Raw genomic sequence first — 24,562 nt, forward strand, 5'->3', positions numbered from 1 at the left:
ATACGGAATGATCCAAATTTTAATAAAATGAAAGAAAGGGAAAGGAAGTTATAAAAAAACTAATCCCACATTTCCAAAATTGGAGATTTTTCGTATGAAATGATCCATTGTTGTCGAAGCGAATATTGACAGTTTCGGAAATATGTGTCGCGAGTTCGTGCAGCACATGCAGCTTTTGAACGGTAGAGAAGCGATCTGCAGGGTCAAACGGTATCAAGCATTAATCATCTAGTGAGAAAAATTACCGTGAATGTCCAATTATAACGTGTTCTAAAGTTCTGTATTGATTGGACCCAAGAAAGTGGTATATTGACATTGCAATACATTTTAGTTTCATTAAAAGACTCAAGGTTTGTGTTGTGCAGGTGGCAACATTAAATTTTCTCCGTTGAACCGTGAGTCAACCAGTCCCCTTTCGATCTGTGTTTAATCGCCACTTATTCGAATCAAGTAATTTCTTGTCAAATTCCCAATGGATGCTTTCAAATGACGTCATTAATTGCGATATATATATATATATATATATATATATATATATATATATATATATATATATATATATATATATATATATATATATATATATATATATATATATATATATATCTAGCTTTCCAACTATGATATAAACATATATGATATAATAAAGGGTCTCTTTGGTCTCTTTGGACACCTCAAAAAACACAAAACTGTAAATTTCCAAAGATTCATCTTTCATTTGTGCTGGATATTTTCGAGGTGAAATCGATTCCTCCTTCTAGCGTTAATAATTCTTTTCCAACCAAACGAAGTGGTGTTGTAATGATTATATTCAAAAGATAAAATGTTTGAGTGCTATATCTTCTTCTTCTTCAATGGCACTAACGTTCCTAGAGGAATTTCGCCGTCTCAACGTAGTATTACTTGCGTCATTTTTATTAGTACTTAGTTGAGATTTCTATGCCAAATAACACGCCTTGAATGCATTTTGAGTGGCAAACTCTAGAATACGCGTGATCACAGTGCAAGTCGGAGGAAATTTCTTTGACGAAAAATTCCCCCGACCAGAACGGGAATCGAACCCGAACACCCGGCATGTTAGTTTTGACGCTAACCACTCGGCCAAGGGAGCACAATGAGTGCTATATGCGTGTTACTTATTGATTGCTAAGCCAATGGTAGTTCTACGTCCACCTTGCGGTTATATCACAGGTGCAACCCACTTCTACTTCTAGTCTAAAAGGAATAAATGCATAAAATCAGAGCAAATTTTTCTGAACATCCTTTTCGTGGAATTTCTAATACAACATTTAAAATAAAAAATCCTGAATGCCGTGTAAAAAACTGAGCTTTCAGAAAAGCTTTTATCCTAGACACGACCACATAGTTAACGTTGAGTAACGTTACTATAGTTGTTGCAATATGATTTTGAATATTTTTGATAAAGATACGCCACAATCGCAATGGACCACTTAGAGCAACGGCCTCGCCGCCACTGACGTAAAACATGCCGTGACGAGCCCTTTTGTGTTCTTTGGCTCGAGTACGCGAGTTCCTGTAGCTTGCTGGTAGCGTCATTGTTCTTCTTCCTTTCCTTTATTCATGGATACTTTAAATCATTAAATTCATTCGTTCCCGATCGTCAATGAAGATTCAATTCCGTTATTTGATTTTGAAATCCGTGTTAGAGAAAGGTTCGGTTCGGTTTTCGAATCATGGAAACCTTCAACTTAATCAGTTCATTCGGCTCTAGCCTTGACAAAGGTCCTTTTGGATAACTCATCCTAGGCTCCGCTCATGTCTTGAGACAGGCAGTCTTTATTCTCGTTCGACGCTCGCCGGCAACTGATGTTGGCTCGATGACTGTCATACCAGATGTGCTGGAGGAATTCTTCTTCTTTTCTTTGTTCACGGAGACGTTAAATCATACGTCATACGTCTCCGAGTTGGAGGAACACACAAATGTATGGTGCCCGATTTTGTAGTCCGTGTTAGGGAATCGCCTTGAGGTGTTCACAAATTTATGGAAAATTAGAAGCTCTCATTTCGGCACTATTTTAACAAACCAACTATTGAAGATATCATATTTTTTTATTGCAATTCAAAAAAAGCGCAATGGAAATGGAGAGTAGAAACGCAAAACCATTGAAATTCGCTAAAACTTCTGTGTTCGACGTTGTCGAACGTTTTCGTGAATGAAAACTGTCGTTGGAATGGATCAAAATATGCGTCGTAGTCGAACTTACGGTCTGCAGCTGCGTTCCATGTTATTGAGAATAATCTGGGACAAACCGAGGGATGCTCTTGGAGGATGTTGTCGCCAAAATACAATTCGAACCGAATTATAGTCCGAGAAAGTTATGGTTTTTTTCGTGCCATACAACCAACTCAGGCGCTGTAGTAGAATCTAGAAGCTAAAACAAGCGCACGGGAATTGAAAATACAACAAGCCAAAGATACTTAGCCATGGGCGGTGAACCGTACATAAAGAGGCCAGTTGTCCCCTGATTCCATCTAATCGAGAAATGATGGGTAATTGTCAATCAAAAGAGTAAGAGAAGAGGCGCGGTGACTCGGGGTGCAACAGAAAGGAAAAGATGATTGAACAAAAAAGTTAGCCAAAATATGATGCGAGAAAAGAAATGTTCGCAATTTCGTTTCAATTTCTTGATGAGTTTTGCCTTCGTTTTTACTTCTCGACAGTTTTTATCTTATCAAAGTCCTTCCGAAATATTGCTAATTTCATGATTCCGGATTCTAATATATCTAATAGATATTTATTACAAAGTGAGAACTAACAGGTTTCGATATCGTCCTAAGAACAGTTTCACTCAGAGTTCTATTGCGCTGTGGTCTGCCTTTTAATGAGCGCTCACCTCCTCCGACGATGCCACTCGCGCACTCTTCTCCACCCAAGCCTCTCACCGGAAAAAGGAACACTGCTAGGGGCTCTCACAGGAGACAGGAGATCTGCTCGATTTGGATTCCACTGGATCCCACCGTTAGCTTTGCCAGCTCTCATGCATCACCCTCGCCAGGACAACTCCGGCTCCGGTGGCTCTGAGTATTGCTGGGTGAGCACCGCTGTCTGCATGCGGGGTCGAAACCGAACGGCAAACACCTCGGCGAAAGCTACTCAGTCTAGCTACGCACCCACAATCTGCCCAGCGTGTCAGTCTTGTCGGCACCATCGTGACGGGAGGAGGGAAATCACCCACACACAAGATAGCGCGAGGACTCGTCGCTGCTGTTGCTCGGCGAGGCGTACGCGAACGGAAAAAAATAAGTCCACTTTACGTGCTTTCCCCCGCGATGTGCGACGGAGCGCCCGTGAAAGGTGCATGAGATTCTAAATCAATTTAGTTCGGTGCTGGTGTGCTGGAAGTATTGTTGGTTTTGTTTTGTGTTTGTTCCCAATTTTTTTTTTATTCAGCGCGGAGATTTGAATTGTGGTGGCCAGGGCGAGGTGAAAGGACTCCGTATGTTGTGTATTTGTTGTTGAATACGAACAATAAATACACAACAGTACAAATCGCTTCCGAGCGTCGTTTCGAAGTGGGTGGAAAGTAGCACTCTACTACTGAGCCGTTGAGCAGTGCTGTTAGTGCCGATACACAAGGTTTACCGTGTTTCGAAAGGATAATGACGATGACAAGATCAAATAATGAGGAAAGTGTGGCTTCCGGAGACTGGCCGGAAGAGGAAGAAGCGAGAGAGAAAACGAATTAATTGCACAAGTGCTTTTGAGGCCGATGCCGGGGTAGCGTACAGAACTCCCAAACTTTAGTGGACACCACGAGGGTGAGAGAGTGAGATCGGAAGGGAGTCCTGTCATAAAAGGTTGTTCAATTATACTCGATGAAAGTGACGTGAATATTCGGTCGCAGAGCACGGTGCGGAAAGAAACGAACAAATGGTTTTGTGAAGGCAAAGTTTGCTGGGAAAAACAAACAGTGCAAAAAAATCGCAAAAAAGTTCCATACGGCGTGGGTGTTTACGTGGATCTGTTTGTGTGCAATCAAGTACGGAAACAAAGAAAAAATCATTGTCAAACTGAATTGTGTCGTGTAATTGAAGGTCTTTTTGTTTCCCACGGCGATCAAAATTTAGCTGCTGCTGCTGCTCTTCCTTGGCGATGGTTTTTCGGCAGAATGGTGGAAAATTCAGATGGACTATCGCACGGTGAAAAAAATCGTAGTGGAAAACTCATGAGCGAGCGAACGAACAAACAGTTGACTCATGATTGAAAGCAACGTGATAAGAGTTTGATTTTTAATTGAAAATTTCTCGTCGACTCCGAAAAAAGTGGTTATGGGCGGCAGAGAAAATGGGGAGAAGATGTACACAGCGAGCGATAACATGATCGGTGAAGAGTGATGGTCCTGGCGACATAGATCAACGTCGGACAGGCGGCTTCGCAGACACAGACAGGGAACGTGAATGCTGCCGAGGATGTCGGCAGGCGTCCTTTTGCGATTTACGCTAGACTGCTGCAAGATTGATGGTAGCGTGCACATCATCGGGTGTGCAGTAAGTGTCTGTTATTGGAGTCGGAATACAAATCTATTGCCGCCTGGTGGGGGTGCAGATGTGTTTGTAGGTAAGTTGGATGATTGTCCCGCTTGATGGAATTTCGCTAACGCGAAATCTGTTATCGGTTGACTCGTGATGGATGTTCGCGTAGATTCGCTCGATGTGATCACACTGTTTCAACAGTGATATTGTTGTGAATGTTAGGTGAATGTTAGAAGAAAAAAAAACAGATGCCGCGTTTCCAAAGCTATTGCACTAAAACCATGAAAACGTAAATTTATGCATTTGCTTTTAAGCCGATGACGGTGGCAGACATGTCTACATGTGAACCGATTTTTTTTTCGGAACTGTCAATGTGTTTTCTCGAGTGAAAACAAGCGTCTTTTTTCAGTTCACACGTTGTTTACAAGAGCTTCGCCTTCACAACGGAGTACTCTTTGGGATTTTTGTTTGTTTTTTTATTTTTATCAAGGAACGGGCCTTCAATGTATAGTGTAATAAGTCGCGTGAGCTTGTACAAATTGGAAGAATATTCCGCAATAAAAAAACCCCTCACCCCAAACCGAAACCGAATCCATTTTTTTTGTGTTTCTAGTCGGATTATAGTTGATTAAATTGTATAGATCAATTCCACGCCAAATCAACCGATTACCGACCCTCTTCGATTTTTGTTTTGTAAACTTTGTACACCGTGAACCGGGGGCAAATTGATGACGATTTCTAGAAAAATGTAAACATTTCCAAAGTTTTCTGTTTAATATTTACCCAATCATTTTCAAAACCAGAACTGGTACTGAACTCACAAAACGTTGTGAACTGTTTTTCGAAAATTTTATTCAAACGTTAGTTTGGAAATTTTTTAGCGGAATTTTTTTTCGAAAATAAATGATTATAAATTTTTTTGAAATTTCATTATTTTGTGAAATCGTTACCAGTTGAGAAAAGTGACATAAGAATGTAATCTCCATGCGATTATATATGAAAAACTATATATAGGGTTGGGGAAAAAGAAATGTCGTATTTCTGATCGAAATTTGACGCTTTATTTAATATACTTCTGGCGGGTCATCAAAGATGTGTGAGGCCGAGCGTTGTCCTGGTGGAAAACAACACCATTCCTATTGATCATTTCTGGTCGCTTCTGGTCAATCGCCTGCTTCAAACGGTCAAGCTGCTCACAGTAGAGAACCGAGTTGAGGTCTGGCCACAGTTGAACAGCTCATAGTGGATGACTCTCTTCCAATCCCACCAAACACACAGCAAAACCTTCCTGGCCGTCAATCCGGGCTTGGCGATGGTTTGGGCCGGCTCACCGCGCTTCGACCACGACTTTTTTCGCTTTTGGTTGTCGTACGTGATCCACTTTTCATCACCAGTCACCATCTTCTTCAAAAATGGGTCGAGTTCGTTTCGTTTCAGCAGTGCATCACAGGCGTTGATTCAGTCTAAAAGATTTTTTTGCGTCAACTCGTGTGGCATCCATACATCTAGCTTTTTTTTGGAACCCAATCTTCTGCAAATGGTTCCAAACGATTTTATGGTCTATACCCAGTTCCTGGACAATCGAGCGAGTGCTCACATGCCGGTCTACTTGGATGATTTCAACGATTTTATCGGTTTCCACGACGATTGGCCTACCAGTACGAAGTGTATCTTCGACAGCCACTACACCAGAACGAAATCGATCAAACCAACGCTGTGCTGTGCGAATCGTTACAGTATCGGGTCCATAAACTACACGAATTTTTTCGGCCGCCTTCGTTGCAGTTTTATCTCGCAGGTAGTAAAAACGTAAAATATGGCGAATTTCTTGCTTGGTGGACTCCATCTTTGACGCGCTATAACTTGAGACTGAAAAGGACAATCACAACACTGTCAAAACGACACTTGTAGCACAGATTGTTGTCTTTAAATAGCCGTATAGTATGACCCAATGCGATAAGTACAACACAAGATATGTTTAAGTGTTGCCATATATTGACAATATACGACATTTCTTTTTCCCCAACCCAATATAACATTTTATTCTAGGACCAACCGTTCTCGGTTGGTCCTAGAATAAAATTGGCTCTCGTATTTGAAAAAAAAGTTCTTAATGACAAAAAAATATATGCAAAAATTAAACAAAAAGCCGCGGATACTTTTCAATGGACGAATAATTGAACTTTGGTGAACGTCCTTTTACGTTTGATGAGATGCCTAGGACTACCAAAATATGTGAACGGAAGAATTGTCAAACAATCATTGTATTTTACATTTCCCTCTGAAAATATTGCACATCTTATGTTTACGTAGTTCTCGAACCGCGAAAGTTCATTCACATCTAGTATCTGAAATGACGATTTTCCAAGCGAGAACAGAAGTACTCAACACCAAAAAATACCCCCGACTTGCATGTATTTGCAAAGCGGATTCCCCCAGGCACATTGATTTTGAAGTCCTTGTTAGGGAAACACAGCTCGGTGGGAACAAAAATACCCCCGACTTGCATGTATATTTGCAGAGCGAATTTCCACAGGTTCATCGATTTTGAAATCTGTGTTGAGGAAACCGTAAATCGGGCCTATCAAAACTTGGCAGTTAGGGCGTTTATGTAACGCTTGACATTTTACAGTTATTCAATTGTTCATCTCATGAAAAATAATATTTTATTAATTGTGATAGACGCGTAGAAATATTTCCTATCAGTTTATGCAAACATCTTTCCGATCTGTTAAGAAATGTTCTGGTTATAAGCATTCGAAATACGAGTAGGGTTAGCACACAAATCGGCAGAATAAATGTATGAGAAAAAAGAAAGTTCTTCCAGTTTTCATTAATTTAAACCGTTCAGAGATTAGCGGATTGTAATGTACAGCATATCAAACAAATCTTAGAGAATTTCCGATTCGATTGGTATGTAAATCATGAGAATTCATTCACAGTGAAAATAGTTATTAACGTTAACTTTATTTCATAAAAACGTGACCTGTTTTCTGATTTGGCACCCTTCCTGAAAGACGTAGTTCTACGTTAAAAAGTCTACATTCACGGAAATAAAAATATGTTGACCTTGAAGGTGAATTGAATAATTAATGTCTGGGTGGAATTTGTAATCATTTTGGAAAGATGTTTCGACATAGGACTATGTCTTTGATTATAGGGGGGTCACTCTACGAAAAATGTAACGATCCATTAAGAGTTTTCAAACGCATATTACTCAAAACGGTTATTGCGACATATGTTTTGTTATATACAATTAGACAGAAAATTTATACATTTTTCTTCTTGCAATGCACTTGCAATGCAATGCACAATTTCTTGCAATGCACTAACCACTTGCTTTCCCTCCCGACGCAACAAGCAATATTTTTGCCTGAATTCGGGCATTAGCTCACAATGTAAATTGATGCGTATAATGAAATATTCTCCATTTAGGGGAATTGGGGGCATAGTAATCACCCTACGGATTATGCTCATTTCCTACGCCCACATACCGCTTCAATCCCCGTTTTCGGAAGATTATTGTTGTTCAACTCATTGTTGCTTATGATAGCAAGCGACTTTTACTATAAAAAATTAAAATAGTACAAATAGTACAAAATAGTTTTTTACAAATAGAACATTTTTTACATTGCATCATTATTGAAATAGTATGGACATGTGTAAAATAAGTTTGTCCTATTCACCTAGAGTTGTAATTTAACTTTTCCCATACACAAAAAACGTAGGAAGAAACACATACCGTTTCGCATAATGAGGCTTGGTTTAGATTGGGTGGCATATTTTTCCTGTGTCAAAGCCACAAAAGGGACCCCTTCAAGAGCAGAATGTGATGAGGTATATCAGCTTCAGTAAACGCAACATTATAAGTAATTATCCACCACTGACCACTTTCTGACCAATTTCTATGTGAGTTAATAGCTAAGATTGAACAAAATTCCTGTTCTCCTCTTCTAGAATATGTGAACAGTCGTCCAAACTAATAATTTGTCCAAGATATCAGATTGAATAAACTAATTTTTTACTAAATTTTGAAAAATTCCTTAGATACTATCCGCACAGAACTACGGCCGGATGGCTATCGAGGGCGCGATTTCTGTTTTTATTTATATTTCGACATGTGCCAGCCCTACTGAGGTACAGGGTGGCTCAAAGTTCATGAAACTCATCAACCCCTACCGATAATAGGCATTTATCAGTTGTTGTATTGTATGTTGCCCAATCAATTCGTGCTCAATTCACGTTTTCATCGTGTAGGTCTTGCTACTAACAATTTATGTAATTGTGGTCCAGGATGATATCGAGCATGTTGGTTGGTTATGTAAAAAAAAGCAATTATTGAAATTAACTGGCTGCTGATTTATAAGATCGAAAGGGTATACTCACGTACATCAGATTATGATAGTTTGAGTAGTCGCGATCTTAATATTATGCTCCCCATATATGTCTTCCTAAGAAATCAGCTTCACTTCCTCGAATGCACATGCCCATTCTTCTTCCCCTTTCTTTTTTACATAAGCAGGACTTAGCTAGAAAGCACTAATGGCCATAGAATACTCAATTTACATCACCGGGCTATAAAGTTATTTCAAACAATGTTCCGGACAACGTGACAACAAAGGAGAAAATGGTATTTTTATCTATAATATAATATATTTCTGTAGTCATAGATTTATTTGACTTAGGCTTATATTTATGTAGATCTTAACTATTTAGACTTGTGTTTAAAAATGATACATGACGACTCTTTGTCTTCTTCTGCATAATTGAATAAACAGAAGAAAAGGGTAGTAATGATTTTAAAGGGTTTTTTGTGTACATTTTTGAACAGAATGTGGTTCCGAATTCTAGCACGTTAACTCATCTAACCCGTTTAAAGAATACAAGTTCACACAGGAAACGGGGTTTTCAGGGCTTCCATTGGATGTATCAAAAGAGAAAAAATACAGATTTTGAACAATGAAAAAACTCAATTCAAATACAATTACTACACACAATCACAGTCCTATGTTAAGATCCTGTCCGTGCCCCTAAGCCCAGACCCATCAACTTTTTTAGACTATCTACCGTTTCCATTCCAGGGCCGCCACTACATGGGCTGAAAAGTCCTGGGATTTTTTATGAAAGCGATCGTTTTTTTTGGGCAAAGCTGTATTGATTCCTCAACAAAGCTTCCATCGAGGGCAATACATTAGTGTGTTTCCAACATTCCCTTTCTGGATTACGAAACGTCTAAGTCTTCGAAATATGCCACAGTGCACAGTACTGCCTATTGGACTCAGGAGTGTGGTAATGGATCCACGATTCATCCATTGTTCGTAAGAAGTCCACTCCATCACGCTTCCAAAACGTCAAACTGGCTAGTGTACCATCAACGCGCCACTGTTTTTGGTCGACGATCAGTAAAAGCGGTATCCATCGCGCGGATAGTTTTTTCACGTCCAAAATGTGAAAAATATTAGGTTGGGGAAAAAGTAATCCATTATTTTCTCGGTTGCTGGCTTTAGTGGTCAATATCTCGCGTAATATCGATCATACAATTTCATGTTTAGGCTCGTTGTAAAGGTGACATTTAACACTAAAAAAAATATGTTGTTGTTTTTTATTTGTTTCGTTGAGTTTTGAATTACAGGGTGTGAACAATGAAAGTCAACAAAGAGAAAATTTGGCACCTTTTACACTTTTTCTTTTATAAAGGTGAAAATGCAAGCCAGGCCACTAAAATTGTGAATGGTGCCGACACTGTAACAAAGAAAAGTGTGTAATTTTTTTCTTAATTTTTAATTAATAAATAAAAGTATTTTTTTAGTGCAATACACTAAATTCAGATCTCTACTGTCAGCAAATGGACAGTTTGAAGCTAGCGGTTGATCAGAAGCGTCCAGAATCGGAAAACGAGGGGGTGTTGTGTTTCATCAGGGCAACGCAAGGCCACACAACTTATGGAGGTTGATTGGGATGTTTTAATGCATCCATCATATAGTTCGAAACTGGCACCAGGCGAATATCACCCTTTTCTCGCATTGTAAAACTTCCTGAGTGGTAAGAAATTGGGATCAAGAGAAGATTGTAAAAATCTATTGCTAGATTTTTTTCTCCAATAAAAAATAATTTCAATAATTTCTATGGGAGAAACATTATGAAACTACCTTTAGAATGGCAACAAATTTTACAACAAAACCGTGCATATTTGACCCACATCGGACAATCCGAAGCATTTAAAAAATATTTTGAATTACACCCAAAAATGATGGATTGCTTTTTCCTCACCCTAAATATATCACAATGGTACTTTTGAAATGCCTACAGCCTCAGCTAACTTGCGTAATTTCACTTTACGGTCGTTCAAAACGAGTTGATGCACTTGTTTTACGATTCCTGGACCCGTAGGCTCTTTTGGCCCTCCAGAGCGAAGTGCACCTGCAGTGCTTTCACTAATAGCATTTCATCATCCAATGCATTCCGTATTTAGGAGTTTTTCACATCAAAAACAATGTTTGATCAATATACGATATTCCTCTTTTTTCCATTTTCTATACGAACAAACTGTAGTTTGTGAACAAATAAACGATTTGTCATGAAACTTCACACATAGGCTAGTGACAGATGAACCTCTCGAAATGAATCTTGCTTTTTTTTAGTGGCGCCATCTGTTGAAAAATCCTGAGACTTTTCAGCTTTTCAGTATCGGCGCATTCTATGCACTCCGAAGCACAAAAGCGAATTGATTTTTACAATTTTTGCTGGAAGAGAGCTTCTGTGAATTTTGGAGTATGCGTGTGTATCTATAACTATAATTTATAACCTCATTATTTTTCTAATAATTCCATAATTCCATCCTTGCAGAACTTCTGTGGTTTATAGACTAAAAACTTTCCAAATGATTTTTCAACGAAGACGAAGCAAAACCTATTTGAATGCGTCAATCTAAATTTATCGTTAGACCGTGGGGTAACTTTTCATAATGAACGACTCCTTTAGAAGGTGGGAAAAGTTGTTGCTGGCGATAAAAAATACATTCAATTTCATGGCTGCTCCTACTTCCTAAGAAATGTTCTTCAAGCATATATCATACAAAAAAGGGTTAAAAACATACAAGAAAGGGTTAAGTAAAATCTTGTACTATCTTCTTCTTAAATGGCACTAACGTTCTTAGAGGAACTTCGCCGTCTCAACGTAGTATTACCTACACCATTTTTATAAGTACTTGAATGCATTCTGAGTGGCAAACTCTAGAATACGCGTGACCACAGTGCAAGTCGGATATCTTTGACGAAAAATTGCCCCGAACGGGAATCGTACCCAAACCCTCGGCATGTTAGGTGTGACGCTAACCACTCGACTACGGGAGCACAATAAAATCTTGTATTATAATATCATTATAATACAAGTATTCCAAGTGTCAGAGAAAAATCAACAGTAGTTTACTAGGAAGGCAATGGATGTATAAGAAAAATTTCATCATCGAATTTCAAAAACCGACCATGTACATTTTGTTTATTGGCCTAAAAAAATGATCTGTGCAAAGTTTCAGCTCGATCGGACATGATTTAGGGGTGCCTCAAAGCGCTCAAAGTTTAAATTTTTTGATCCTCGAAAATCTTCCAAGGGGAGTAAAGGAAATTTGGAAAATCGAATTTTTTTTTCGATGCCAAATGACACGAAAATGCATGAAACGAGATCTGGTGACATCTCGAAAAAAAATTTTTGGCCGAAAATCGATCTTTCAGGACTTAGCCAGAGAGGCAATGAAGGTATGGAAAAAAATGCGACCATGTGAATTTTGTTTATTGGTCCAAAAAAATGACTTGTGCAAAATTTCAACTCAATCGAACATGATTTAGGGGTGCCTCAAAGTTTTTTGAAGTTTTGAAGTCCCAAAAAGTCGATTTTCGGCCAAAAATTTGTTTTCGCGATAACACCAGATCTCGACGTTTTATGCCATTTGGCATAAAACGTTTTATGTCATTTGGCACCGAAAAAAAAGATTTTCGAGGATCAAAAACTCAAAAAAAAAATTGAGGCACCCCTAAATCATGTCCGATCGAGCTGAAACTTTGCACAGATCACGAGAAAACTCGTTACGGCCCTTAATGTGTTAAGTAGAAATATCCTTGGAAATATGTCAATATTATTAGTATTCATTAGTAAAATAGTTCACATATCTAAATGATGGGATGATCATTATAAAAGACAGTTCTGTCAATCTCACAAACGAAATAATTGCTTTTTTCGATGATAATTTATTGTACCTTTAGCTAATATGGAAAGAATTGTCATTTTCATTGTCAGCGGGATTTTGTTTTGTGACTTGAGTTATCGCAGTTGTCACACAACATTAAATAACACATAGGAGCAGTGTTACCACATTTTCATTTGTACCAGAGAGGTTAAAAATCTTTCTCATCTGCACTTTTTCTTCCAAAAATCTGTACCATCGAAAATATTCGTTGTAGAGAAAAATCTATTTTATTAGCATGAAAAAAATACTCATTTATTTACTACAAATACTACATTTACATTTTCAAGTCATTCGTTTGTTTACATAGTTTTTTTTCTCTGAATCTAGATTGCAAACTATCATTTATTAATATTTTCGAGCTGCGAGCTGATGTTTAATCAAATCTTTTGATCTCAAAATAGCGCTCATGCTGAGCCGATTTCAAAACTTATTTTTGTTTTGATTATGTTCAGAAAAAAATCGCTCGACAGCTGTCGAGGAGTGAGGCATAGTGAGAACGTTAAAAACAGTGCATCGAAGCTTCGGAAATGTGAGCGAACCGTCAATTTTTTAGGCATCCAATTTTTGTCCACCAATCTTGCACATGCTCGTTTACTAAAACTGTGATTTCCTTACGGAGTAATTTTATCTCTAGGGCGCGGAATTCATTCTCCCTGAAATCGTTTCCTATACAACTTTAATGCTTGTCGAATTGGAAAAGTTTATGGAATTTACCATTGTCGCTGCCTTGAGCGTCGGATGGTCGAAATCAAAACTTTTTCTCATCTGCTTGATCAGCTCCACGAAAAAAAAACTGCACCAAATATCCTTGAAAAAGATCTGCCCTTCGCTATTCGTTGTTCTGTTGGTTTTTCTGCTGCCATTCCAACCTAAAAGTTGTTGCCGCTTTTTAAATGATCTTCAAATTTATTAGCATTGGACATTGAACCAACGTTAGATCCCTCGCAGATATTAGTGAGAATGATCAAACAAGAGTCTTTCAGCTCTTGGTGTAGTATCGTGAATTCAGATTTATCAGCCCGGAACAAACGACTCAATCTGTTGGTCTGGAGCAAAATATACTCAAAAAAAAAAGCAACTGCGGTGTAAAAGTTGTCATGTACCTTAATATTCCTTCGTTCAAATGTAAGATAATTCACATGCGGAAAAAACCTGAACCAATCTGTACTTTTTGACGAAAATCTGTACCCTGTACCGTACAGAATCTGTACCAAAAATAACGAATAAATCTGTACCTTTCCAGATAAATCTGTACGTGTGGCAATACTGCCTAGAAGTAGCAGTAAACTCTCTATGTCCAAGCTGTAGATAATCAACAATGGCTAATCGTTCACTCAAGTGAACCAATTCTTTTGAACAGTTTTTTGACTCTTTCGTTCAGCGGAATAAATATCAGTATCAAGAACAACATTGAATGTTGTGAGGAAATAAACGGTGCTTCTTCTTAAAAAGTCGCAAATTGTTTATGAAAATATGTTTCTTACCCGACAGAGGTGCATGTAATAATTTGATTCACGCAAATTTGAACAATTTTTCATATTTTCTGTTGGGACTCAACCTAGGTTCCATGAATGATCACGTTTAATAATGGTAACATCAGAGAAAAAAATCCAGTAACCTAATTTTTTATTTTCACAAGCAATTCTTTTATGAATGCCGAAAAATAACACGAATCCGCAATATGTCAAACAATGGATTGAAATGAAAAGCATTTTTGCAATTTGTTTTCTCGCTCAAAGATTTTCGTTCACCTAATTCATGAATCATTTTAGCTTCGTCCGAAATTTTTCGAAAATCACACCTAAATACAGTGCCTAGAACCAATCCAAATTTCAAACTCAAAATTGAACATGAACTAACTAAATAAACCGCGTTTTACATGCGTTTTGCTTGTGAATTACAATATCATTCTACTTTTTAGCTATTCCAAGCGTTCTCGCTATATTCATTCGTTCCGTCCAGCAAAATCTGCTTTCCTTCTTGGATGGCACTAACGTTCCCAGTGGAACTTTTGCCTTCTCATCGTAGGTATTACTCGCGACATTTTGATTAGTAATACTTAGTTGAGATTTCTAAGTCGAATAACACGCCTTGAATATATTCTGGAGAGGCAAACTCTAGAATACGCATGACCTCAGTGAAGGTCGGAAGGAATTTTTTTGACGAAAAATCCCCCGGCCAGAACGAGAATCGAACCCGAACCCCCGGCATGATAAAGTGTAACGCTAACCAATCGGCATCGGGAATCACTAATCTTCATTTCACATGTATTCAGTTCAGATGCAATTTATTCGTTTACTAACAGTTCGTTTTGAATCAGTTCGTATGGTGTAACCCTTTTTTTTAAAGAACGACCCTTCGTTCACTAGTCTTTTCGCACCATACGCGAAGAGTTCACCTGTAAGTAGGGTGAACTCTTCGCGTAGTTTAAATAGAAATATATTTCAATCCGATACTAGCAGCCAAGTGTAGAATCCAACCTTCGGGATAAAAACAATATAAAATTTTTAACTACAACTACTTAACTGAAAATGGCGAATTCCAACATTCTTGAAGATAAAATCCTTCTCTTGAATTTGTGTTATGGCTTCACAATATGAAAATGGGATTCAGGTGTCAATTAATCTAAAATAACTCAAAGTTCTGGAAGAATGTGAATTTCTTGAATGTGAAATCTGACAAAAATACGATGGTTTTGATTGCAATATAATCGGAAAAGATAAAAAGTAATTATATTAATTTGAACTTAAAGTGCGTCAATGAAGTATCATGAAACAAATAGTATGAAATAGTACGTCGGTAGCAATAGAAAAGTATATATGGAAACTACCGAGCACACAGATACTTATGAATTTGACATATTTCCAGGACTGTTATAGTTAATTTTTGACAAAATTGCGGTTGAATTTTATCTGACACTTAGGGTATTTCTATCTTCATTTTTTTGCAATCGGGAACATAAAATTTAGTTCAAATCTCATCCAGCAATTAATTTGAAAATCGGAGCATGCACATTAGGGTAGCAATGATGCATGGAAAAAATTTCATCATCGAAAAAGAGGGAGTGAAGGAAATGAAAATGAAAAATCGAAATTTTTTTTTCGATGCCAAATGATTTAAAAATGCTTGAAACGTCGGGATCTGGTGTCATTTCGAGAAAAAAAAATTGTCGGAAAATCGATATTTTAGGACTCAGCTTGAGAGGCAATGAAGGTGTGGGTAAAAAATTATTATCGAATTTAAGGAACCGACCATGTACATTTTGTTTATTGACTCAAAAAAATGACCTGTGCAAAATTTCAGCTCAATCGGACATGATTTATGGGTCCCTCAAAGCACTCAAAGTTTTGATTTTTTGGCCACTAGGTCCCATTTTTTTTCGAAATAACACCAGATCTCGTCGTTTTATGCATTTTGAAGTCATTTGTCAATTTCTATTTTCCAAATTTCCCCCCCTTTGAAGATTTTCGAGGTACAAAAAATCAAAACTTTGAGCGCTTTGGTATCAAAACAAAAGGTACAAAAAATCAAAACTTTGAGCGCTCATGTCCCATCAGTGTAGAAAAAAATTATCTTCGCTAAGCTCAGATGCATAGATGTTTGGGCTTGGTTGCATCGAAAACCTATATATTCCAAATGAAAACCAAAATGACAGATCCAGACAACCAGTGTAAACGAGCAAATGAACTTTTGTTCTTCAATATGTTTTTAAGTTTATTTTTCCACCCAATGCCATTTTCATCTTGATTATTCAAATTGCCAGATATGAAATTCATTTTAGACAAATGAATATCAGCTGTTGTTTACTTTTAACCTGAGGCAGCTGTGTGCGGTTGGTTTTTATTTACGCCGTTGTTACCGTCTCGCCAAATAAAAATCCTGCGCGATTTCTTGTTCGTTTCATCGAACTCTGGCGTTTTTGTTCTCTAAATGGTCTAGCCTGGCTATTTTTTTTATTTTTGAATTTTGACTCAAAATCAATGCCAGAACGAATATCGTTTCGAATGTGATGAATACCAATTTGTTGCTTTTGATATTCAAGGTATAAATAACAGCGAAGTTATGAACAACACTCAATGCCGCATTCGTTCATTATAGCAAATTTGTTCATGCATCAGCGATATGAACAAAATGAACTCGTTTGTTATTGTCATCAATATAATGAGGCCAGTGTGTTTCAAGCTGAAAAAAGATCATTTACACTGAAATGAAATCATATTCGTTACTCGTGAATATTTGTTGATATTCTGAGACACTGTGTCCGATTGATCTGAATCTTTGCAAAGGTCATTTTTGGGCCAATAAACAAAATGTACATGGTCGGTTTTTGAAATGTGACATGCCCATTTGCGCTGCCACCCTAATGCACATGCCATCAATGGGGTGACTCCACTGGTCGAGTGGTTGTGACGGGAGATTCGAAAGAATTTTTTTTGACATGTATTGGTATGAAGATAAGCAAAATCATTCAGTCGTTTGTTTTCATGTTTCGATCCCTTATGATTGCTTGTTACAGTATCACGACAACAAGCACTATTCATATTTCAGCCGTCTGGCTTGCGATTTCGGTTTTGTCAAAATTAAATATTAAAATATCATACATCATACAAGCTACGATCTCTGTGTTTAGGCCCACCGGGAAACAGGGTTAGAATTAGAATCGACGCCAAATATATTTTACTAGCAGGCATGGAAAAAAACACATATAATGGTACCCGTTGAAAATGTGGAAAATGTGGAAAAAAATGTAGAAATGCTTGCCATACAAATTAAAAACAAATCTCTGCATAACTCGAGAACTAATCAAGCAAACGGAGCCATATTTGTCATGTGGAGGTTTTAGGGGGCAATAAATGTTTTTATAGTGTTTTGACAATCCTATTTGTGGGGAGGGGGAGGAGGTTTGGGTGCGCATAACTCGAGAACTAATAAAGCAAGTGAAATCAAATTGGGCATATGGATATTTTAAGAGGCAACAATATTTTCTGTGGTGGTTCGACACTCCTTCCTCTTCTCTAAGGGGGAGGGGAGAGGTGTTTGCATAATTCTAGAACTAATCTGGAGCCAAGTTTGGCATGTGAGGGTTTTTGGGTACGAGAAATTTTTCTATGATGGTTTGACATCCCTCCCTCCGCTGAAAGGGGGAGGGGTCCCATAAAAATTTTATACTTATTTCAACCAACCATACTCCAACGAAACATGACAATTGATAATTTTCGGAAAACTATGAAGGAAATAGAGAAAATTCCCATATGTTCTACAATTACATCGTGACAAGTGTTGTTAGTCCATTTGATGTTTGCGCTAATAACTATATAAATGAAAACGGATCGCCAAATGTGTAAAAAATGTGTAAGCGAAAAGATCGAGGAGATTTTAGATCCATACAAAGAATATCAAACTATACGAATAAAAAAAAATGATCCAGAACTATTTTCATTGAGAGAAAATTCTATTCAATGTTTCTATTGAAAAAGTCATAAAAATTGTAATAACTTGAGTGAATGGAACAATTATTTGCATCCACTCGGTTGAAGAAGTATCTACATAAACTGCTATGTAAAAACAACAAATTAATTGTGAACAAGAAAAATCAAGAACCGTCTGTTTAAAATCATCATGTTTATGACTGTTATTCGAATAATAACAAATTGAATATTATGGTAGCTCCTTGTGCCCGAATAGTTGGCGGCTTCATTTTCCAATTAGGTTGCGGGTTCCGACTTACATAAATGTATATCTTCAAACAAACGAGGCGCACTATTCGGCATTAGAATCTCAACCAACTACTAATTAAATAACCAAAATAATACCACGTTGAGAAGGCGAAACTCATCTGAGCGCGTTAGTCCCGATGAATGGAACATATTATGAAATTTGAAGCAAGGGCTTCTAATGTAAAGTATAGTTCTCAGTGATGACATAGATGATGCACAATTAGGCGTGATATCTCCATGTGGTGGCCGGGACATTTCCATTCACTTTCCAGAGTCGCTTTTATGGTTAATATATAGCGTGGATGTTGAAATGAAAGCGACTCATATTGTTTTTTTTTGTGTAACCAAATTGGAGAACAAGCGGCTGTCTGCCGCTGCATTCAGCTGGAAATTGTAAGCATACCAGATGCATAATAAGCGAGCTAAGCTCATTTCCCGAGCTGTTTCTCATTCACTCGCCAGGAGCAAACCACCGGGCTTCAGTGCTGCATACCAGACTCCTCCCGTTCTTATACACACACACGTGCCCGAATTCACCAACCCGTATTAATTCCATTAAACATTTAGCGATTCCAGCACATCGCCGTTTCACTTACTTAAATTGCATTACCGTAATTATCAAACAGTTACAGCTATTTCCTGGCGCATTCGGTACGCTTCCGGCGGTGCGAATTCACACGGTGCGCTCGCTGCTGTTGCTACACAACGCGTTTGGGGTTTTGCGGCTCCTTGTGGAAACATTGCTTGCGAAATCTGCATACCTTTTCGTAGCAGCATTCAGGATTCCTGCTAGATTCGGTGGAGCATTGCCATTGCTGCATCCGATAGTATCGCACACCCTTGGTGCACTCGGGTGGTGATTGGGTGGGTGGTTGGTTGTCTGCAGGTGGGGATCCAACAAACGGTAGTATCAAGTTGAGCGCTAGCTGCAGTTCGTCGGTGGCGTTAATTGAGGGTGAAATATTCCTTGCAAGGAAGTATTACCCGATAAACCTACATCTTCGCTGTTGTGGTTTGATACCGCTGTATGACGCAGAAAATCAACTGTTACCAAACTCGACATACATTTGGGGAACATTAGAACACGAATGACTCTGATTATGAGCATTACTGAAATATTATATCGATTCAATTTCATCAAAATATTTGTTTTTTTATCATTCAATGTAATATGGTAAATGAATACTTACTCCTTGTTTCCATCTCTCTCAAAAAGCCAACGTCACCAACATATATTCAAAGTTCAATTACCTGAAAAGAGAAGAAGGGGGGAAAAATAAATATTGAATCGTTGCATAAATTTGGTTCGCCAAATTGTGAAACAGCATCGGTTTCCCGGTGTCCTTAAGCTAGCGATACGATCGCCCTGCAAGAAGACCCGCAAAATATAACCGTACCGAAAACGAAGTAATTAACATTTTGCAGGCGGAGGCAGCCTAGTGTTCTGTCCTACTTGTCCAAAACACGGTGGGTAGCGAAGGGATAGAAGGGAAGCTGCTAATGATTTCTTGAAATTTATTTTCACCGACTGACTATAGTTTCAGTCTCAAAAAAAGGTCCGTAAAGAGAAGGAATCAGCTTTCTTCAAGTTGAACACTATTTTTAAATAGTGGCCACATCGGATTGTTTCACAACAATCTTTGTTACATCACGTTTCCTAATACTCCACTCGTGAGTAGTAACTCTTTAAACCAAGGCGTTGTACTATAGGTGGACCGCAATGTCAAAATTGCTGTTCGGCCATTGCTCGTGAAAAAACAAATTTGTTTACAAAACAAGTCGTATCTTTTGGTGACAAATGCATTCGTTGGTAAAATAGCTGCTCGCGCTTTATTGTCGAATCATAACAGTGTAGAAGGATGTTTTAGTATATCTTTTCGCCTTTCTTTCCAAGCAAAATGTACTTCTCCCATCGGCGGGGAAAAGAGTACTATCAGCTTACGGCGATGGTGACAAAAAAAACGCTGATTGTGGCTCCACTGATTTCGTTAGGGAGGAGGAGAATGCTGTGCATATACCGGGAAGGAGATCCGGAAAGGGCCGTTACAAGTAATTGGCTAGAGCAAAAGGAGGTTGTGCACTATATTCCACGAATATATATTTGCTTATTTTTTCCTTCAATTATTTTCCTTAGCGAGTTGACATTGAAATCATAACCACACACCCAAACAAAAAGTAAACAATTCTGAAAGTTACGTCTCGCTACTCGTCTCACGTCATGTCCTGAAAGTGTCAAGAACGAAACACCTATAGTTCAACATCTTGCTTAAAACTACTTCCAAAACTCACTCCTGAACTCTCCGTTGACAGAGATGCCAGATTATTTTCGATACAAATTCGAAACGCCAGTGTATTTTGAAAAACTCTGAAATACAGAATTGTTTGCTTGAACATTATTAAAAAATGCAATGAGAAAATTAAAAATGGTTATTACACCCTTTTTCAATCAAGCTTAACATTTTGACGTAGAACAACGTCTTTCAGGAAGGGTGCCAAATCAGAAAACAGGTCACGTTTTTATGAAATAAAGTTAACGTTAATAATTATTTTCACTGTGAACGAATTCTCATGATTTGCATACCAATCGAATCGGATATTCTCTAGGATTTGTTTGATGTGTTATACATTACAGTTCTCTAATCTCTAAACGGTTTAAATTAGTGAAAACTGGAAAAACTTCCTTTTTCCCATACATTTGTTCTGCCGATCTGTGTGCTAACCCTACTCGTATTTCGAAAGCTTATAACATTTCTCAACAGATCGGAAAGATGTGTGCATCAATTGATAGAAAATATTTCTGCGCGTCTATCACAATTAATAAAATGTTATTTTTCATGAGATGAACAATTGAATAACTGTAAAATGTCAAGCGTTATCTAGAAGCCCTAACTGCCAAGTTTTGATAGGCCCGAATTACGGTTTCCCAACACAGACTTCAAAATCGATGTACATGTGGAAATCCGCTTTGCAAATATACATGCAAATTGGGGGTATTTTTGTTCCCACCGAGCTGTGTTTCCCTAACACCGACTTCAAAATCAAAATGGCTGGGGAGTCCACTTTGTGAAAACATGCAATTCGGGAGTATTTTTTCCCCACTGAGCTGTGTTTCCCTAACACGGACTTCTAAATCAATATGGCTGGGGGAATCCACTTTGTCAAAACATGCAAGTCGGGGATATTTTTCCCCACTGAGCTGTGTTTCCCTAACACGGGCTTCAAAATTAATGTGCCTGGGGGAATCCGCTTTGTCAAAACATGCAAGTCGGGGATATTTTTTGGTGTTGAGTACTTTTGTACTCGCTTGTCGTTGTGCAGACCGGAATATGTTTCCCTAAAACGTACTTTTAAACTGAGAAGCCTGGGAAAATCGTCATTTCAGATACTAGAGGTGAATGAACTTTCGCGGTTCGAGAACCACGTACATACGAGAGATGCAATAATTTAAAAGAGAAATGTAAAATACAATGATCGTTTGACAATATTTCCGTTCACGTATTTTGGTAGTCCAAGGCATCATATCAAACGTAAAAGGACGTTCATCAAATTTATTTGTAACAAAGAACATCTATTACAAAATCTTATTATCTATTACAAAAATTTCGATGCATTCTAAAATAATATTCGAAGTGGCAAACAAGTGGATTGCATTATATAAAGGGTGTGTCACATCAAATTACATCACGGAAAAATTACATCACGGAAAAAACGCGTTCCGGAGGAGATTCGCAAGCAGAAAATATCCAAGTTTGCCAAAAAGTACATGGTGTGGCAAGCGATCTGCTCTTGCGGAAAGCGGAGCGCCCCCTTCGTGATGATCGGCACGGTAAACGGGCAGGTTTACCTTAAGGAGTGCCTACAGAAGCGCTTACTACCACTATTGAAGCAGCACGAGGGCCCGACCATCTTCTGGCCAGATCTCGCTTCGTGCCACTATTCAAAGGACGTGTTGGAGTGGTACGAAGCCAACGGGGTCACCTTCGTGCCAAAGGAAATGAACCCGCCCAACGCGCCGGAGCTTCGCCCAATAGAGAAATATTGGGCGATTATGAAGCAGGCCCTCCGGAAGAACCCAAAAGTTGTCAAATCGGAGGCGGACTTCAAGAGAAAATGGATTTCTGTTAAAAAAAAACTACAACCTGACGTTGTACAGAACCTTATGGACGGGGTAAAGAGGAAGGTGCGAGCATACGGGCTTGGGCTCGAAGTATGAATAAAAAGAAAATGCCAAAAGTTGTTTAATAGTTTTTATTTTACTGTCTAAAATTTTCAAAAGGATCGGTCTACTGGGCGAATTTTTACAGCGTTTTTTCCGTGATGCAATTTGATGTGACACACCCTTTAATTGTGTAGTTCTACGTCGTGTCTTGTCCTAGATACAACCCCTTACAATTTTTTGTTTGAGAAATCTTTTCATCTTACTTTTGACGTAGAAATGTGACAAATAGCAAAACGCTTAACGCTTATTGATGAACCATTTCTCGATGGATTTACGAGATTTTGCCCCAATCGATTTGGACAATCCCTAAAAATCGGTTTTGATATTGAAATTAGTTTGTTAAAATAGTGTAGAAATGACAGCTTCCAATTTTCCATACATTTGTTTAAACGACAAGGCATTTTCCTAATACGAACAATGAAATCGGGTTCCGCGATAGAAGCATAAAAGGCTCTCGTACCCGAGCGAACGAATGTGATTTCTGGTTTCCCAATAAATTTGAGTGCATTTGACTGTTCCAGACTGGAATGTGTTGTTTGATTTGATCATCAATTGCAGAACGTAGTTTAAAAGCAGTAAAAATAAGGTCATCGAGGCCATCGAGTTGTTCAAATGATATAGCATTAGATTAGCTGTTTGGTTTCGGTTGTAGTTCTTTTGGCAGAAAAGAACAGGTCCTAGTTGCGGACGGGCATCTCTGCCCGTTTGGCACGAAATCGAGAGAGATCCAAAAAGATTCTACACCGGAAGCTACTGTCGTAATTAAGAAAAAAGCACACATAAGAAGCAAACTCTCACACATACAAAACGACTTTCAGCACCACGTACTCGGAAGTTTGCCTCTGGGACTGCGGCGCTGCAGCGCCGCCATCCGAAAGTTTATTCGTCCAAATAAACAATTTATTTCGCTGTTTTAATTTAAATAAATGTTGCTAGTTTGACTGGAACTCGTGACCGTCACCAGCCACCGGCGCTATTACCGTCGACCGTCGCCACCGCCACACCGTTTCCCCCAACGAGAAAAAAAAACTTTTGCAATATCAATGGATGAGCGAGTGAGTTTTGCACACATTATTGGCCCGGATCGCTACAAGGTGAGAAGAGCAGCAGCAGTAGCGGGAGAAGCCCCGGTTCTGGTTGAATTTTACTCGAAAAACTTTCCATAATGTTAAAACTACAGTGGCACTGTTTTGCCGGAAAAACGACGACAAACGCTCTGGGAGCTTGTTGCGTATGCGGAGAAATGGAGACGGATACGGGAAGGAAAGGGATGGGGGACGGAAGCAACATATTCAACATAAACGTATGGTCCGGGGTTGGAAAGCGTCTGTCGAGATTGGGCAGCTCAGCGAAATTCGTCTGATCCGCTTCCGAAACGGGGGCGGCGGCGGAGGCGGTGGCATGTGTAGGAATGACTTTTTCGGGAAGACAAACTTTTGCAACCCGTGTGTTTTCCTTTGCTGCATTAGCTTTTGATGGTTATATTTGTGGGGTGTAGCTAATAAAATGGTGTATTTAGTTTTATAGTGGATGGAATGTTTACCATGTGTTGCGAAATTGCTCGTTGGTCACATCATGAATATGTTGTTGTTGTCTGGCGCCGGCTGCAATGTGAGGTGGCGATTGTTACGTTTAGCTTGATTGTTGAGCGTAGGATTGGTTTTTCCGACTATGATGCCACAATTATAATTATAAATTGTGACCAAAGTTTATGTAACGCCACAACGATTTGCATAAAAAACAACTGCGAAAATTACCTCCATCCGGGAACACACACATACGTGTAAATGAGCGAATTCATGGTACCATTTGTTTCCTGGTCCATCATTTTTGCTATCAATTCAAGCGAATCATTTTTCATACTGCGAAAATACTAAACGAAGTGCGTTA

General features: G+C 38.5%; 1 protein-coding gene and 1 long non-coding RNA gene across 9 annotated transcripts in view; one reads left to right on the plus strand and one right to left on the minus strand.

Moving 5' to 3' along the window:
• LOC129777669 (tyrosine-protein phosphatase Lar) overlaps positions 1 to 24,562 on the minus strand; it is a 403,848-nt gene that overhangs the window by 255,424 nt on the left and 123,862 nt on the right. The gene's annotated exons all lie outside the window — the stretch shown is intronic.
• LOC129777670 (uncharacterized) overlaps positions 3,143 to 24,562 on the plus strand; it is a 90,004-nt gene continuing 68,584 nt past the window's right edge. Inside the window, exons 1-2 of the long non-coding RNA XR_008743277.1 lie at positions 3,143 to 4,001; positions 4,090 to 4,579. This is a non-coding gene — a long non-coding RNA (uncharacterized LOC129777670). The remainder of the gene's footprint in view (positions 4,002 to 4,089; positions 4,580 to 24,562) is intronic.

This window comes from Toxorhynchites rutilus, chromosome 3 (genome assembly GCF_029784135.1).
Source record: "Toxorhynchites rutilus septentrionalis strain SRP chromosome 3, ASM2978413v1, whole genome shotgun sequence".
Classification (NCBI taxonomy): Eukaryota; Metazoa; Arthropoda; class Insecta; order Diptera; family Culicidae; genus Toxorhynchites; species Toxorhynchites rutilus.